An 8,164-nucleotide genomic window follows, 5' to 3' on the forward strand; every position below is an offset into this window, starting at 1 on the left:
CTCTTAATTTGAATGACACTTATCCGATCCGTAATTCAAAACACCTTAATCTGCCGCCCTACAGTTAACCGATCTCTTTATGGAATCTCCAGAATATTCGTGAGACGTGTCAGAACAGTTGGCGAGTCCCGCTATCCGATGCACTACCTGAAACATCGTGAGCATTAAATGCTCGGACGAGTATAAATAGGGGTGGGGTTAGCCAGTTGCTCCTTCATGTCATTTTCAGTCTCTCGCAAACAACTTTCAAATTCTCTCGTTTTCTCAAGTTCCTCCGACACCGATCAAGCTCCGGTAAGGGTTTTGATCTTTACTTTAGTTTAAATTTTCTGTTTCCTTTGAAAATGAGTGGTGCCGAAGGTCAGAGAGCAGTAAGCCCCCCTTCCATTCAGTTCTCGTGGTCGTCCGATGATGTAGAGGTGGTCAGACCAAGCGCGCAGCCTGAACTTCCCAGGGTCTCCGCTCCGGCTCGGGGACAACCAGCACCATCAAGGCATGTGCCTTCTTTAGGGAGGGAAAATCTTCCCATGGATGAGCTACCGTCAATCTTGCAAGAAACCGACCTTCAGTCATTCAGCCAGGAGTACAACATCCGGCCTGATTCCTACGAATTGATTAAGTGTCACGGCGATCTTCGTGCCGATCACTTCTTCGAGGAGAACGATATGATTATGGCCTACGAAGAACAATTAAAGGCCGGTCTGCGGTTCCCTTTGGACGATTTCTTCAAAAAAGTTTTGAAATATCACCAAGTGTGCATCACTCAAGTTCACCCGAACTCGTGGTGGATCTTGGTAGCTTTCCGAGGCCTATGCCGAGCTAAAGGGCTTCGACCCACGGCTAAGGTGTTCGCTGAACTGCATCGGCTAACTCATCGCAAGGACGACGAGTATTGGTTCTTCCAGGCGAAACCCCATTGTGGGCTTTTTACCGATCTACCTTCCTCCCTGAAGAATTGGAAGAACCGCTTCTTTATCCTGAGGAGCAAAATTTCGAACAGCTTTGAAGGCTTCCCCCGCAGCTGGCTGCATCAGGGTACTTTGCTTACGAAGCACATCACCCTAAATAGGGAAGAGGGTGCAATGGTGATGGAGTTGAAGGAACAGGCATCCAGAGAGAAGTTCTCTTGTTTGGATGCCGTGATGGCCGAGCTACACCATTGAACTATGCAGCTGGTCACCGGTCAAGATCACGGGCTTCAGCTCTCTGCTCTCGGCATCGGTATTTTCTATATCTCAGATCTTTGGACCTTAGCGATCTCACTAACCTCTTCTTTGTGCAAGTATGGCAAGCGGCGAAGCTTCTAAGGAGAGCCGGAAGCGGAAGAGAGAGATCTCTCGGAAGGTACGGGAGATGAAGCGCTCCGAGCTGCTTCAAACACCTAGTCATGAGCCCGGGGAGATACAGGAAGGCTCATCTCAACCTTTCGGATCGCCGATCATAGAAGTGGTCCGAACTCCTCCTCACCAAGAAGAGCCACCTCCACCTCTGCCGACCGCTCCAAGTGCGAAAGGGGGCCCTTCCCAAACTACTGTGAGGCCTCATTCCCGCGGCGCTCGAGTTCTAATCCATTCCTTGGAGAAGAATCGAACTGTTCGGGAAAATCCGGGCTTGGCGAAGGTCTTGGGGGCTTCCATCTGTCTTCAAGAAGATCGGGACAGGCTGTCCTCAGACAACCTTGATAACATCCTGACCCGGTCTATGAGCTTGAACGTGGAGTGCTTGGTGAACCAGCACATTGTCCGGGAGAAGGCTCATCGTCTGGGTATAGAGGTCGAGAAGATGGGTCACGAAGTGTCTTCTCTCCGATACCAACTTTCGTCCACTCAGGACTACATATCTTAGATTGAGGGACGGATGAAGTTCTATGAGGACAAGCTGGTCGAGCAAGCTCATGTTATGGCCGAGCGAGATCGTGTTCTCAGGGAAGTTCAGGCGCTCCGAGCTGATGAAGCTGCTCAACTCGCTCATCTTGCTGAGGAGCTCAAGGCAAAAAAAGAAGAAATGGTGACCGGAGTAGCCGACGCTTATGTGAATGCTCATAGAGATCTCCTGGCTGAGCTCAAGAAGCGTTATCCTGAGGAGGACTTCTCCTGGATGGCCAACCTGGCTCCCGAGGACGAAGGTGAGGATAGCGAAGGGGAGGCTGAAGGTGAGAGAGAAAATGAACATGTAGTTGGTGGGCGATCCTCACCAATGACTTGTATAAATTTTGAAATGAAATGCAATGAAAGTTCCCCTTTTGTTCAATGATTGATTGTGATCGGAAAATTTCTAAATTGCGTAAGCACTCGATTGTTTGAACATATTAGAATGACAACTGAAAGTGATTATTAATCTAAGTATAGGAGATCGGAGAACACAATATGCATGAGATCAGTTACGAAACGGGACTTAATTAAAATTAGAAATTTGGCTTTGAACACTTAAGATCGGGATCATCTTTAAACCGAGTCGAAACCTTTATCATTCTCAAATTTTAAATGAGAGACCGGCAACAAGACTGGTGTTACGAAGGCCTTATGTTGGTTCAATTTTATTTGACAAGAAAGATCGAAAATACAATTAAATGATCGGGGGACTCGAGAATTGGTTTGAGGGATCGGTGAGGCTTTAAATGACCTGGAGACTTGGTATTAATTAAATTCTTTTTGTGGGGAGATCGGAAGTGTGGTCGGTTGGTAAAGGGGACTGTATTGGGGATCGGCTTCAAGGTTTATTAATTTCGGGGGATCGGCCAAAATATGGTGTCGACAGCTGCCCCTCTTTACATAATTTCTATTGAAGGGAAAATTTTTCCCGTGTAGGAATTATGTAAAGATTCAGACCCATATTTTGGACGATTTAAAATTTGAAATTTGAAATTAAAGTCCGGAGGCTAAAATCCACTTGGTCGAAACCTTGAGGTTGGTCACAGGAAATAAAAATGCTGGAAAATTAAAATCAACTTAGATCAAGGAACCAGAGGTTGATAACAAGAAAAAGGAAATTAAAATCAACTTAGATCAAGAAACCAGAGGTTGATAACAGGAAATTTAAATGCATGAAATTAAAATCAACTTAGATCAAGGAACCAGAGGTTGATAACAGGAAATTTAAATGCGAAAAATTAAAATCAACTTAGATCAAGGAACCAGAGGTTGATAATAGGAAATTTAAATGCGGGAAATTAAAATCAACTTAGATCAAGGAACCAGAGGTTGATAACAGGAAATTTAAATGCATGAAATTAAAATCAACTTAGATCAAGGAACCGGAGGTTGATAACAGGAAATTTAAATGCATGAAATTAAAATCAACTTAGATCAAGGAACCAGAGGTTGATAACAGGAAATTTAAATGCATGAAATTAAAATCAACTTAGATCAAGGAACCAGAGGTTGATAACTGGAAATTTAAATGCATGAAATTAAAATCAACTTAGATCAAGGAACCAGAGGTTGATAACAGGAAATTTAAATGCAGGAAATTAAAATCAACTTAGATCAAGGAACCAGAGGTTGATAACAGGAAATTTAAATGCAGGAAAATAAAATCAACTTAGATCAAGGAACCAGAGGTTGATAACAGGAAATTTAAATGCAGGAAAATAAAATCAACTTAGATCAAGGAACCAGAGGTTGATAACAGGAAATTTAAATGCAGGAAATTAAAATCAACTTAGATCAAGGAATATACTTGACTGGTCAGGAGATTCGATAATGGGTTTGAGAGATCGGTGAGTGATTTAATAGACCGGTAAGGCCTTGACTTATGTGAGGACTTAGCATTGATTCAATTCCTTGTGAGGAGAGATCGGAAATGTGGTTATCTAGCACAAAGAGATTTAGTATTGGGGATCGGTTTCAGAGTTTATTAATTCTGGGGATTGGCCAAAATATGGTGTCGACAGCTGCCCCTCTTTACATAATTTCTATTAGGGAAAATTTTCCCGTGTAGGAATTATGTAAAGATTCAGACCCAAATTTTGGACGATTAGGTGTTCGAAGTTAGGGAACTAAGGCATACCTAAGTTAGTGACCTAGAGATCGGCAACAGAAGTTAAAACATTAGAAAATTAAAATCAACTTGGATCAGAGGTTGATAACAGGAAATGTAAATTGCAGGAAATTAAAATTAACTTAGATCAAGGAACCAGAGGTTGATAGCGGGCGGAAATTAAAATCAACTTAGATCAAGGAACCAGAGGTTGATAACAGGAAATTTAAATTGCAGGAAATTAAAATCAACTTAGATCAAGGAACCAGAGGTTGATAACAGGAAATTTAAATGCAGGAAAATAAAATCAACTTAGATCAAGGAACCAGAGGTTGATAACAGGAAATTTAAATGCAGGAAATTAAAATCAACTTAGATCAAGGAACCAGAGGTTGATAACAGGAAATTTAAATGCATGAAATTAAAATCAACTTAGATCAAGGAACCAGAGGTTGATAACAGGAAATTTAAATGAATGAAAATAAAATCAACTTATATCAAGGAACCAGAGGTTGATAACAGGAAATTTAAATGCAGGAAAATAAAATCAACTTAGATCAAGGAACCAGAGTTTGATAACAGGAAATTTAAATGCAGGAAATTAAAATCAACTTAGATCAAGGAACCAGAGGTTGATGGCAGGAAATTTAAATGCAGGAAATTAAAATCAACTTAGATCAAGGAACCAGAGGTTGATGACAGGAAATTTAAATGCAGAAAATTAAAATCAACTTAAATCAAGGAACCAGAGGTTGATAACAGGAAATTTAAAATGCTGAAATTAAAATCAACCTACAAAGCAAGCCTAATCTCGACACAAGAAGTTCTTCCCCGATGAAGCGTACTTAATAGGATTCCGAAAGCAGATGATTAATGGAAGACAAGTTACCAGACTTGGCCTACGACCTCATTTCTTCGGATGCCCCTTGACTTTCTTCTTATTTTGCGAAAAGCGCCCTTGCGGGTTTTCACTTTCCCTTCGTCCTTTTGACTAGAAGCGCCCTTCCAGGTTTTCACCTCTAGTTTTTTTTTTTTTTTTGGCCATTTCCTGCAAATCTCATAGTAAAGTACGTGAGGTTATCAATTTCAAATCCTAATCTTATAGAAAATTTTTAAATGATTAATAGCACATTAGGTAAAAAGATTAAAGAAGGACAATGTTAATGTCACGACCCAACCTATGGGCCGGACCGGCACTAGGACCTGGGCCAGCCTAAAGCCCCCGAGGCCCATAGTAAGCCTAACTATTCACTAACCCAACTCTAAGGCCCATTTGGGCCCAATATCAAGAAATCAACCGGACAGAGTCCGGCCATAAAATGGACCTACCAACGGGGAGTTTTTGACTCACCCGACCTGTAAACACAGTAAATACTCAATTGGGGAGCTCAGCTCACCCTCCACATACTCATAACATCATAAAAACATATGGGAGCTCAGCTCCCTTATCCAGTCCATCAAACATACATATCATTATATGTTTACAGGTCCAACATGATAATAATATTACAGACCAAAATCAAATAAATACTTTTAACACATGCGGAAATTCTAGGAGTTAATAAAATTACACAAACATTGATAAACAACCTGCGAGGAAAGGAAGCAGGTTAACCTCAAAAATATCCTCCTGTGGCCTGGAAAAATATTTAACAGGAGTGAGCGTTCGACTCAGAGAGTAAAATATCAATTTTAACCATAATCTCTATAACTATCTAAAACTAATGCACCATGTAGAGTGAAATGCAACATCAACAACATTTTCACATTATAACATCAAAAAGGTAATTTGGAGCACTCACGCACCCTGTAGCATCAATCATAATAAATGGGAGTTGATCCCCTATACAGCTCTCTTAAATCCAACCTGGTGCCAGCGAAGAACTCAAGCCGGAATTTCGCTTAATAAACCAAATCGAGGGTCCCAGCGAAGAACTCAAGCCGTGACTACCCCTCGAAGGATCGGGTCCCAGCGAAGAACTCAAGCCGTGACTACCCGTCCTGTCCATAGTCCACACCACATCACACGCACACCAATGCACGCACACTGCTCCAAATTACCACAACAACATCATGGCACTTTAATAGTTATCAATGCAACATAAATCGTGCCTAGAGTTTAACTACATAAATATATGCATATAAGTGATGCATGGGCATGCTTGAACATATAATAATAGTGAAATTTTAATTAAAATTAATATTTTACTCACAGACTTGACGATGGTCACTGAGGCGGCTGGGCGGAGGAAGAAGGTCGTCTGCTCACGACAATTTTATTACAATCATTTAATAAATTTGACTCAATACAAACAAAGAAAAAGACCAATACGCCCTAAGTCGTGTAGAAAATCGGCAGAGTCTCCTATACCTAGGACCTACCCAACCTGCAAAAGGGCTCAAAACACACTTCTATATTCACAATCCATATGTCCACAACTCAATCATATCACACAGCCCCTCCTGGGCCCACCAAATCAATCATCCATCGCAACATGTAAAATTTCAATTTAGTCCCTATAATTGACCATTTTTGCAAAAACTGCCCAAATAAGTTCTAAAAATTCTAAAACTTTGCCCTGCGGTCCTTAGCAATATTACTAGGCTATTGCAAAAAGAATCATAATTTTCTAAGCTACCACGAATATTTTATGGATTTTTAATCCTATTTAAGCACTAGAAAATTACGAAAAAGTAAGGTTCGGGTTTACCTTTGCCGATTCCGACTTTGGGGACGCGCTCGGGACGTCTGACAATGGGGGGATAGCCAAAACCTCGATCCAATTCGGAGACTTTTCCGTAGCAGTGCATGCGGCGGAAATTCACAAACCCGGACAACTGTCGAATTTCCGCGAATTGAGGATACCTGCACGAAGCCCATAACACGGGGGTTAGTACATAAATTTTTCAGAATTTTCTAAGCTCATTTAATGCTCGGAAAAACACTGCGAAGTTCCGTGGGACCCACCGAAAAACGGTGTCGGAAAATTTTGAAATTTATATCCCCGCGAAGCTCTCGACGTGTGGAGCGCTCTGGTACTCTCGGTTTTCTCGTGGGATTCACGGTTTTCGAGAAATCTAGCCCAAAAGTCGAAATTGGCTAAAAACTTCCCGAGCAAAAATTGGACAAACCGCTCAATGGATTTCAGCGTTCTTGGTGTCTATGGAAAGCTCTCGCCGAGTAGATGATTTTAGACACAAGACCCGGTCCAATTGGTGGCCGGATCGGCCGGATTTTAGCCGAGGAAGCCGAAACGCCGCGCGAGTAAGTGAGGGAGTGCGCGCGCGTTTTCCGGCCGTTTGGGGCGGCGACCGGCTGGCTGGGGAGGCTGGGAGGCGGCGCCTGTCAGCTGGGGTGGCAGGGGGAGGTGGCTGGCCGGCGGCAGGGGCAGGAGGAGAGAAAAAAGAGAGAGAGAAGGAAGAGAGGTCGACGCGCGCGGGGAAGGAAAGAAGAAAAAGGAAAAGGTCGATCCGATTCGACCGGTCCAATCCGGTCCGGTTCGATTCGGCCTGTCCGATTCAAGATACAAAATTTTGAATTTTTACTCTGCCTCGGGACCGAAAACGAGGTCCAAAAATTCTGAAAAAATTCCAGAAAACTCAGAAAAATACGTAGACTCTAAATATATTTTTAGTTTTGCCACGTGGTCTTTAAATTAATTTTTAAAAATCATCAAAGTTTATATTTTCGGAAAATCGAACCCGGTTTTTAAAATCTGAAAAATCTCAAAAAAATTCCTAAAATTTAAATAAAATTAAAATACCAAAAATGCTCATAAAATTTAAAATTTTGGGGTGTTACAGTTAAAGAAGGAAAGATAGAAGCAAAGAGATAGGAAAATATGACTTTATTATGGTTTTAGAAACAAAGGTACAGTGTCAAAGGAGAAGGGTATAAGGACAGATCTCACATATTCCTTGTACTTAGCTTTGAAGTCCTTTAACTGCCATTATTTTCAAGTACTCTGAAGCCTCATGCCATGACGGTTTATTTCCATCCTTAGTTTCATTGCCCCGTTCCTTATTTCTCCTTTTGGTTCTTGGGATGCCCTTTCGGGTTTTCACCCCTAGATTTTTCTTTTCTTTTTTTTTTTGTTTTTTTTTTATTTTTTTTGTTTTTTTTTAGCCCGCTTTTTCAGGACGCCCTTTCGGGTTTTCGTCCTTCACTCATTTTATAGAAAGCGCC

This window comes from Hevea brasiliensis, chromosome 3 (assembly GCF_030052815.1).
Source record: "Hevea brasiliensis isolate MT/VB/25A 57/8 chromosome 3, ASM3005281v1, whole genome shotgun sequence".
Classification (NCBI taxonomy): Eukaryota; Viridiplantae; Streptophyta; class Magnoliopsida; order Malpighiales; family Euphorbiaceae; genus Hevea; species Hevea brasiliensis.